This window comes from Canis lupus, chromosome 38, assembly GCF_003254725.2.
Source record: "Canis lupus dingo isolate Sandy chromosome 38, ASM325472v2, whole genome shotgun sequence".
In the NCBI taxonomy this organism is placed as follows: domain Eukaryota; kingdom Metazoa; phylum Chordata; class Mammalia; order Carnivora; family Canidae; genus Canis; species Canis lupus.
In genome coordinates this window covers 1,126,924-1,137,618 of record NC_064280.1, presented here as the reverse complement: position 1 = coordinate 1,137,618, position 10,695 = coordinate 1,126,924, and the positions used below count along the sequence as shown (strand labels likewise).

The 10,695-nt window shown below is 50.4% G+C and overlaps 2 long non-coding RNA genes across 2 annotated transcripts; one reads left to right on the top strand and one right to left on the bottom strand.

The window, feature by feature from the left end:
- Window positions 1–1,637: 1,637 nt before the first annotated feature.
- LOC112643252 (uncharacterized) lies at window positions 1,638–4,150 on the bottom strand. Its single transcript, XR_003125741.3, has 2 exons — window positions 3,930–4,150; window positions 1,638–2,029 (listed from the first exon to the last, which is right to left on the bottom strand). It is a non-coding gene; the product is annotated as an uncharacterized LOC112643252 (long non-coding RNA).
- Window positions 4,151–5,528: 1,378 nt separating this feature from the next.
- Window positions 5,529–10,474, top strand: LOC125754554 (uncharacterized). Its single transcript, XR_007409157.1, has 3 exons — window positions 5,529–5,693; window positions 9,364–9,445; window positions 10,040–10,474. It is a non-coding gene; the product is annotated as an uncharacterized LOC125754554 (long non-coding RNA).
- The last annotated feature ends 221 nt before the right edge of the window (window positions 10,475–10,695 follow it).

The window sequence follows — 10,695 nt, the reverse complement described above, 5'->3', positions numbered from 1 at the left end:
CTTCCCCCAGAGCCAGGCTCTCTGGTCTGCACCTGAAATTCCAGAAGACCTGACATTCTTGATATGTTGTCCCCAAGTCTCATCTTCCTTTCAGATCCTAGTTCCCTCTGTCCCAGGTCCTTTGCTGTCCCTAAGACATCATTCCAAGTGATATCCTAAGACATCATTCCCAAACAGAGTCATTTAAAAGGAAGAAATCTGAATTGGCAGTAACTGTGGCAGAGGCCCCTGAGGTCCCACCAAACCCCCTTGAGAAAGGGCACCCTGGGTGGCCAGTGTTCCTCCCCAGCAGGCCAATGACTCTTTGCAATGCTGGGTGACCTTGCTGTTCACATTATTGATGGGCCCTATTTGGCGCCACCACTCCACCCCTAACATAAAGAGAAAGGGGCGCCAGGAGGCCTGAGAAGTTTGGTTAGGGCTCCAGCCTGCATTTGTATCTAGGGTCCTCTTTGTACCCCTGACCCAGAGAGAGGCTGAGGTATGGGATCCAAATGGTCATAGGCGACCTCGGGCCTTCTGGCCAGGAATGATGAAGATTGGGAGCTATGGGGAACTATGGTTCTCTGGCCCTCGGCCCCCTACCCTCCTACTCTTGGAGGGCGGAGAGGATGCAATTTCCCTGGTCATGGGAATGGCTGGACCCGGCTGTCTTGGACACAATGGCTTGGCCAGAGCACGTGGGCGAGCCCAGGAGACTGGCTCGGGTTTGCGGCTTCCTGGGAGGAAGTGAGGCATTGTTTCGGGGGTTGTGTGGGCCCGCTGGAACTCTGCACAATGCAGGGAACGGTGGGTGCCAGGTCCAGCCCACCGACAATCGGGAACTTGTTTATTGCTTTAATGACCCCACGGTGGATCCACCTGGAAACAGACCTGCTAATGAGCGGAGACAGAGCTGGCACAGCCCCAAGGGAAGCCTGTCGGGCCAGCTCCCCTGGAGGCGCTAAGGGTGTGTGGTCTGAGACTGGGAGAGCTGGGAAGTAATAAGGCCTGGGATCTGTCTGGGAAAACCACAGCGAGATCTGATGCTTCTCCATCCTGATCTGCCTCTTCTGGGTCATGACAGGGCAGAGTGGGGGAAGGGGCCAAGACATTGAGAATGGAAGGCACGATTGAGCTTCCTATGGCAGCTTCTGCTCCAAACTGCTGGTGACCTTGACCCAACTGTCAAAGCTTTCTGGGCCTCAGCATCCCCATCTTTCAGGAAGGGATACCCAACTCATTCCTGCTGTCTTCCCACTTTCCCAGGGTGTTGAGAGGCTAAGGTAAGATCAGACACAGCAACTGCTTTGAACTTCTTGGAAGAGAAACCCTTTTAGACATCAAGGCTTTACACTGTTTGCTTCTTTCCCTTGTGGCTAGAACCTGGGAGCTTGGGGAGATGTACTGTCTGAGACTTGGTTTTCCTAGACTGTTTGTCAGACACCTGCCAGGGGCTGAGACTAAATTAAAAACTGCCCCTGCATCAAGGACGTCTGGGAGCCAAAACTGGGCAGCATAGGAGGGGCGATGCTACGCTGGAGCCAGCTCATGCCAGCGCACAAGAGCCAAACACTAAATGTTCAGGAATGTTAAATCCATTGGTAGCTTCAATCAGCCACGATAGGAGTCTTTACACCATAAAAATTAGCAGTCTCTACAAGCCAGGGCCTTTATTTTTTTCTTAAGGGCTAGTTTTCCAGCCCGAGTGTGTGGAAGGCTCACTCAGTGCTGCTGTGACCCTGCTCAACTCCCCACCCCGATCTCACCAAGCAGATGCTGCTCGTTTGCTCTGGGACACAGACTACCCCCCCTTTGACACCCACACACCCGGCCCCAGAGCCTGGAGGCCTGAGAGGGTAAGAAAAGCGGGCCAGGGCAGGCAGCAGTGGGGCAGGGGTGACTAGTGAGATGGAGGGTTCTGGACTCCAGTGCTACAGCTAGGACAGCCGTCTCTCCTGTCCCATGTACCGAGATCTCAGGGTCTGGAAGCCAAACCAAAGCTCCAGATGGGTGATGAGGCCTGCTGCTGCTCTGGTGTCCCTGTGCCCTAGTTCAAAAGCAACAGAGGTGGGGATGGAGACCACATGAGCTGGACATCTCAGGCATTTATGAGGAACTTACAGGAGCATGACTGAGATCTCCTTAATTATTTAGGAACTTGTTTGTTCGCTTGTGTTTCGGGGCCTAATTTTAACCCAAGAAGTTTCTTTAGTGGCTGAAAATAGACGACCATGGATTCTGCCCACGGCCTCTGACCACGGCAGGCAGTGCAGAGTAAAGCTATGAAGTGGGGGAAGGAAGCTGCCGGTGACCTGGGGCAGGTCAAGGGGACAGCTCAGGGCCTGCAAGCCAAGATACCCGGGCTCCGGTTCTGGCTCTGCCATTTGGTCCAGGGCACATCACCCAGTCCCTGGGGGCTCCCTTTCCTTGTCTGCAGGCCACCAGGAGGGGCTCCGACTACCCGGATCCTGATCCTATTCACATCCTCTGATCCTGAATCCATTTCCTTTTTTTTTTTTTTTTTTTTTAAGATTTTATCTATTGATTGATTGGAGACACAGAGAGAGAGAAAGAGGCAGAAACAGGCTCCATGCAGGGAGCCCAACGTGGGACTCGATCCCGGGTCTCCCGGATCACGGCCCTGGGTGAAGGTGGCACTAAACCGCTGAGCCACCAGGGCTGCCCTGCCCTTTTTTTTTTTCTCTGTCTCTAAGTGGGTGACATGTAAGCACGAGACTTTTCTCTTTCAGTGAATAGCGACTTGTGCCCTAGGGTGTCTTTCAAGTTAAGGCATTTGTTTCAGAGTCCAGGAGGTCCGGGGCTTAAATCTAGACTCTTGCCTCTCACTAGGTGTGTGACCTTAGGGCAGGTTCTTCTCCAATCCTGCCGCCTCCTCCGAGAGAGAAGACTGATTAGAGAGCCCTCAACTCAGACTTGAGGGAATGAAATGGGGGAGTTGGTGTAAACTCTCAGCACAGACCGTGGCACACAGCAGGCGTGGAATAATGGTAGCTGTGCTCGGCCCTTCACTCCACGGGGTACTGCTCCCTAAAACAGGACACTGGAGGGCCCAGGAGGGACCTGCCACTTAAAAGAGGTAGGAGACCTTGAATCCCCTGTTGGGGTAGCCAGGCATCACCCTGCAATCTTACTAGGGGATTTCAACTCAGCAAGTGAAAATCACAGCCTCCCGGAGGAGACCCCATATTGTCACAAGGAAATGCATAATTGATCTGAGGTGGAAAGGCGGAGCACTCGGGTTCTGGTTTTGACTTGTCCTCAGCTCTTTTTTATGACATGTTGCTCATCTCTGCCCTCCCTCATCGCTCTGGACAAATGAGGTCATGCTGATGAGCAAAATGAAATCAGTAAAAATGTTTTAGAGTATTGCTATAAAATGTATTATTATCACAAATAATAATATAATTAATCTCCATGGCCTAGGACAGCCCTGGGAGATTTATTTGTGGGTTGGAGAATTTTCTTTTTCCCATTCTTTTCCAGGGGGGTTGTTTTTTGTTTTGTTTTGTTTTGTTTTTCCAGCAGGAGCCTCTGTGCCTTGGGGACAGAGTGGGGCTGAATGTCCAGTGTAGTCACAGTCCTGCCTTCCACCCTCCCACTCGTCCCTCCACTGGGAAATCTAAATATATTTTTAGGGAACCTCATTCCTCCCGCTCCGGTTTCCTTTCCAGGGCATGCCTGGGAAAGCTGTCAGAACTTGGGAGTGAGGGCTGCTGTAGGGACGTGCCTGAGCACTTCTCTTCTCTGACCCTGGGCTTTGGTCCTCAGGAAAGCTGTTCCCAGCCTAGGGAGGCCCAGGGACTGAGATGGCCCAGAGAGACAAAAGGTGTGGCAGTGACAAGGAGGGTGAGAAATGCAATAAAGCCATTGGTTGGATGGGGAGGGGAGACACAACTGTCAAGGCCCCCAAAAGAAAAGGGAGTCACCAGCTCAGTCACTGTCCCCAGGTCCACCTTGGATGGGGCTGAAGGCTGGACTCCAGGCTCCAGGGCAGGTCAGCGAAAGCTTCAGCAAGCTGGGGGTGGGGCAGGCGCTGACCCAGGCTCCCCTGGGAATGGGATAAATAATCTTCAGCTGCAACAATAAAGATCAATTATGACCTAATCGCCCAGCCCAATTCCAAAGGCCCAGGGGGTGGGTCTCTTTCTGCCCGTCCCTCCAGGTTTAATTATCTGAAGAGTCTTTGGACTTTGGGAAACCCCGAAAGGAAGGAAGATCTGCAAATAATTAAGCCAGGGAATGGCCTTCACCAAAGAGGCGTCTATGGGCGTGGGGCAGGGGGCAGGGGATGTGGCAGGTCCCCCCTGGGCGCATCTGTGTGGGTTGGGCACGGGGTGGGGACGGAGAACCAGGGCAGAGGAAGGGAGGCCGCAAGAGCTCCGTGGCCAAGAAGGGAGGAAGCCGGAGTGCGCCCCACACGCATCCTGGGCCCCGGAAGGCAGACACAAGAGGAAGCTGCCCCCTGAGGACCGTTCTCACCCGGGAGTTCCCCTCCGTGTTGGTGGCACCTGCGCAAACACTAGAATCATCGCAGTATCTCTGAAGGACTAAAACGCAAACAGCAGCAAGCAGACCAGCGTGATTGTTGCCCTGGAGGCTGCGGAGTCCTGGAAAGCATCTGCCCTTGCTCCCGCTGCCCTGACATGTCACCTTTAGGGTTCGGCTGTCTCTCTCTGACACCAGCCTGACAAAGTTCTGCCTGGCAACAGGCTGTCCCCTGTTGGTTCCGTGTGGCACACGCGCCCAGCCCGCGTGCTGCCCCACACGCACCCCCAAAGGCATGCACACCTGCAGCGGCGCCGAAGCTCAGTCTCGCCCAGGACCAGGCTGCACGCTCTGCTGGGCCGGGCCGGCGCGGGCCTGCTGGCTCTCAAGGAGGAGTTCTGGGGTTGCAACTCATTTGGCCTGGTTCTTTGTTTCTTTTTTAAGATTTTATTTATTTCTTCAGGAGAGACACAGAGAGGCAGAGACACGGGCAGAGGGAGAGGCAGGCCCCCTGCGGGGGAGTCCAGGGACCCCAGGGTCACCACCTGAGCTGAAGGCAGATGCCCAACCTCTAAGCCCCCCCCCCGGTACCCATAAGGACCCTCATGTGATCCGCATTTCTCTCCCACCATGTTGTCCCCCGATTCCTGCCTAACCCCTTTGGAACCACAGCTTATTAGCACCCCAAAGAACAGTAGAAGCCATCAAACCTATTTTACAGATGGGGAACGTGAGTGTTCTCTGTCTGCCCAAAGCTGCCTCTCTAGACTCCCATTTGCCTTCTGAATGAATTTTCACACTCTTTTGCCCGCTGGGTTTACCTTTATTTTTTATTTTTTTTTAATTTTTATTTATTTATGATAGTCACAGAGAGAGAGAGAGAGAGGCAGAGACATAGGCAGAGACATAGGCAGAGGGAGAAGCAGGCTCCATGCACCGGGAGCCCGACGTGGGACTCGATCCCGGGTCTCCAGGATCGCGCCCTGGGCCAAAGGCAGGCGCTAAACCGCTGCGCCACCCAGGGATCCCCCTGGGTTTACCTTTATTAATGATAGTCCAACATGTGCCCCCGGGGTCATATGGTTCATAACACGATGATGGAGGCTCAGCCTGGATCAACCATGTGCCCAAAGCAGCCCACCGGAGAGGAAGACAGAAGCGAGTTGCCTGTGAGCATGAGGCCCATCCCCCGCTCCGGCATTGAGGTACTACTGTGTTTTAAAATCACCTTGGTGGATTTATATATTAGTGTTCTTTTCTATTTTAAAAATGCTTTCCCATTGTGCTTTGGCTCACTGGGGCAATGCTGTTCTCCTGGTTGTGCCGATAGTCTTTTCAATCAAAAACAAACAAAAAAATCCACGTTTCTATTTCTTTATATATCTCTGCTTTTTCAGGAAAATAAATATTTGTTGAAGTAGAAAAATTTTTGAGAAAAATGATTTTGTACCTAGTGTATTTTGCTGTTATTGTTGTTAAATACGTGCTTTCGGTGACAGGGCTTTTGTTCTGAGAAAGGGCTTTTTATGTTAGGGGTAGAGGGACGTTGTGCATCGAGGGGGCTGTGTTGGGAGTTTCAAAGTGGGAGAGTCTTAAATCATACAAGCCAGCAGTCTCCTCTCTTCTTTCTCTTCTCGTCCACTTTGTTTCTGCCTCCTAATTCACATATTCCGCCCCTATCACAAATGCCATCCTCCTACCCCAGCAACTTGGCCTTCCAGCCACTATGTGGTAGGAGAATAAGGCAGACGGTGATGGGGATCCCCGGGTGGCTCAGTGGTTTGGTGCCTGCCTTTGGCCCAGGGCGTGATCGTGGAGTCCCAGGATCGAATCCCACGTCGGGCTCCCTGCATGGAGCCTGCTTCTCCCTCTGCCTGTGTCTCTGCCTCTCTCTCTCTCTCTGTGTCTTTCATGAATAAATAAATAAAATCTTAAAAAATAATAATAAAAGTAAAAAGACAATTTCCAGGTGTCAACAATTCACCAGCCTCTCTCAGGAATCAGTTCACACATTGGGTTTTACTTAGGTGCAAACAGTAATGTACATGGGGTACAGAATGAATTCCACCCCTTCCTCAGCTAGCAGGGAGCCGGGCCCTAGGGCTAAGGATGCAGTGTGGCTTCAGGCCAATCCCAGGCACCTGTCACAGGGCCTTTCCCTGTCTTGTGACTCATCTTACTGAGGCCACAGGGCCAGAGCTCTGTCAGGTCCTCGGGGATGCAACAGTGAAGGAGTCATAGCCCGGGACCTCCAGAGTCCAGCAGCCGGCAGAGAATGACACTTAGATGATCGATCACACCAATGGATGGCAAATGTTATGGTGGGAGAAGCTCTTAAAAGATAAATAAGTAGGGACGCCTGGGTGGCTCAGCGGTTAAGTGTCTGCCTTCAGCCCAGGGCCTGATCCTGGAGACCTAGGATCGGGTCCCACGTTGGGCTCCCTCCAGGGAGCCTGCTTCTCCCTCTGCCTGTGTCTCTTCCTCTCTCTGTGTCCCTCATGAATAAATAAATAAAATCTTAAAAAAAAAAAAAAAAGATGTATAAGTCTTGGGGCATCTGGATGGCTCAGTTGGTTGAGCATCTGGATTTCAGCTCAGGTCATGATGTCAGGGTTGTGAGATGGAACCCCACATTGGGATCCAGGCCCAGTGGGGAGTCTGCTTGGGATTCTCTCTCTTCCTCTGCCATGGCCCCCCATCATGAACTCACCCATGTGAACTCTCTGTCTTTCTCAAATAAGTAAGTCTTGGGGCACCTGGGTGGCTTAGTGGTTGAGCATCTGCCTTTGGCTCAGGTCATGATTCTGGGTCCTGGGATCAGGTCCTTCATTGGGCTCCCTGCAGGGAGCCTGCTTCCTCCCCTCTGCCTTTGTCTCTGCCTCTATCTGTGTGTCTTTCATGAAGAAATAAATAACGTCTTTAAATCAATAAATCAATCTTAAAAAAAAAAAAAAAAGAATGTATTGGTCTTCACCAAAAGAAGAAGGGGAAAGAGCATTCTAGGAGAAAGAACAATATGTGAAACAGGATGCCTGAAAAAAAACTTCAAGAAGTTTGGGAAGACAGGAACGACAGCTATAAAGAAGTAGCAGCAGGACATAGAGCTCTCTGGGCTCCTTTATTTATGCCAAGCTCCCTCTTTCATGGAGCTCCTATTCTAGTGGGGAGACAGATAACAAAAACCCAACCAACATATCAGAGCGAGAGATGCTGAGCAGAGAATTACTGCAGGAAGATGTGAAAATAAGTGACAGAGGCACTACTTTGGGTTGGGCAGCCAGAAGAAACTTGCTGGAGAGCTGGATAAGGAAGTCAGGCAGAGAGAACAGCTACAGAAAAGGCCCCAGGCAGCAGGGCTGTTTAAGGACGTTTGAGATTGCTTTAAGAGATGTCATCAGTCATTCTTTCCATCCTCTTGTAATAGATATTGCTGCATAACAAATGACCCCAAAAGTCAGTAACTTCCAACAACAAACATACCTCACAAAGTTTCTGAGGATCAGGATTCTGGAAGCGGCTCCACAGGGTGTTTCTCTACCACGTGGGCTTCTCCACAGGGTCACTCACAGCACCACTGTTTGCTTCTCCCACAGGAAGAGACAGAGAGACAACATACCCCAACTAGTGGCCATAGTCTTTGATGAGCTGCCTCAGAAGTGGTGCAGCATCACTTTTGCTGTGTGCTCCCGGTACGGCATGCAAGGGACTATGCAGAGGTGTGATTCTCAGAAGTCGTGAGCTGTGGGGGCCAAACTAGAAGCTGGCTATTTCTGCCCTCTGACTCCTAATGTTTACATCCCTCTGGCAGACAAAAATATGCTCCGTCCCCCATCCCAAGAAACCCTCAAAAGTCTCGCTTCATGGCAGCACCAGCTATAACTCATCATCTAAATCAGCTACAGGTGCAGATAAGGCTCCTTGGGTGTAGTTTCTTTATTTTTTCTTTCTTTTTTTTTTTAAGATTTATTCATTTTATTTTTTTTTTTAATTTTTATTTATTTATGATAGTCACAGAGAGAGAGAGAGAGAGAGAGAGGCACAGACACAGGCAGAGGGAGAAGCAGGCTCCATGCACCGGGAGCCCGATGTGGGATTCGATCCCGGGTCTCCAGGATCGTGCCCTGGGCCAAAGGCAGGCGCTAAACCGCTGCGCCACCCAGGGATCCCGATTTATTCATTTTAGAGAGAGAGTACAAAAGCAGGAGGAACAGAGAGAGAGAGAGAGAGAGAGAGAGAGGGAATCTCAAGCAAATTAGGCAGGGAGCATGGGGCCCAACTTGGGGCTTGATTCCATGACCCTGAGATGATGACTTGAGCCAAAACCAAGAGTCAGACGCTTGACAGACTGCACCACCCCAGCATCAACAGGTGTAGTTTCTTAAAAGGACTCCCATGAAAGGCTCCTCTTGACCAGCTAAACAAAGAGATGAGTTATCTGCTCCCACCACACCCTGTGTACAATGCAGGAGAGGCATAATATAGCTGCTAAATACATTCTTGTTCAAAAGGGGGAAGGTGGTCCATAACAATTCTGAAATCTAACCAGGCAGATGGAATAATTCTCCATAGCTCTCGGCTCTCCCCTCTGAACTCTTGGTTCTGACCTCTGTGTCATCCCTCTGTTTCCATGAAAGTTAGCCTGTGTTTTCTCAGCTTGCCTCCTGCCAATAGAATTTTGAGAGTCCAGAGGGTTCTTTTCAATTTTGTATTGTCTCAATAGTGCACGAAAACACTTAGGGAAAAAAAAATCAGCCCAGAGCCTAGACTATAAAACATGTTCAGTAACGGTAGCAATTATTACTAAAGGGAGGTGTGGTATGTAGAACAATGGCCCCTAAGGATGTTCACGTCCTACTCCCTGGAAACTATGAACAGGTTTCCAACATGGCAAAAGGGACTTCGCAGATGCGACTAAAGTAAAGATCTTGGGACGGGAAGAGAATCTTGGATTATCCAGGTAGGCCCAATGTAAATCATAAGAATTCTTTTTTTTTTTTTTTTAATTTTTTTTTTTTTATTTATTTATGATAGTCACAGAGAGAGAGAGAGAGAGGCAGAGACATAGGCAGAGGGAGAAGCAGGCTCCATGCACCGGGAGCCCGACGTGGGATTCAATCCCAGGTCTCCAGGATCGCGCCCTGGGCCAAAGGCAGGCGCCAAACCGCTGCGCCACCCAGGGATCCCCATAAGAATTCTTATAAGTGAAAGAAGGAGGAGGGTCCCTGGCTGGCTCAATCAGAAGAGCATGTGACTCTTGATCTGAGGGTCATGTTTTCAAGCCCCACATTGGGCATAGAATCACTTAAGTAAATAAACACATTTAAAAGAGAGAAAAGAAAGAAGGGGGCAGGATGATTAGAGAAGGAGATGTGAGGGGATGCCTGGGTGGCTCAATGGTTAAGCATCTGCCTTCAGCTCAGGGCGTGACCCCGGAGTCCCAGGATTGAGTCCCACGTCGGGCTCCTGGCATGGAGCCTGCTTCTCCCTCTGCCTGTGTCTCTGCCTCTCTGCGTCTCTCATGAATAAATAATTTTTTTTTTTTTTTTTAAAGGAGATGTGAGGACACTACAGAGTTTGGGTGAAGTGATTGCTGGCCACAAGGGGCCATGAGCCAAGGCATGCAGGTGGCCTTGGGAGGTGGGAAAAGACAAGTAAATGGATTTCCCTAGAGCTTCCAGATGGAATACGGCTCTGCCAACATCTTGAGTTTAGCCTAATAAGAGCTGTTTTGGATTTCTGGTCTCCAGAACTGTAAGATAATAAATTTGTGATGTTATAAGCCACTGGGTGGTAATTTGTTTTAGCAGCAATGGGAAACTACCAGAGTGGGTATTAGTGCCACCTTCCAAGTGCCACCATGAAGGTATGAAGGAGTAGGAAAAGATTGGGGGAAATGATTTATGTTAGAGACATGTTAATCTTTTAGAGCCCAGGTGCAGGTGTGCAAGGAATAAACAGCTAGGTATTTGAGGCTGGAGACCAGGAGAGAGAGGTCTGGGCAGGGGAAAGAGAACAGGGTTTCAGGGGATAGGGAAGTTATAAAAATGAATGAAGAATGAGAGGGAGAAGAGGTGGAGGATAGAGGATGCCTGGAGGGCAGGCCAAGGAGGAAAAGAGAGGAGCCCTTGAAGGAGAGAGAAGGAGCACTTAGCAAGGATTAGCAAGGGGATTAGCATCCCCTTACAAGGTGGTAAAGTGATAACATAG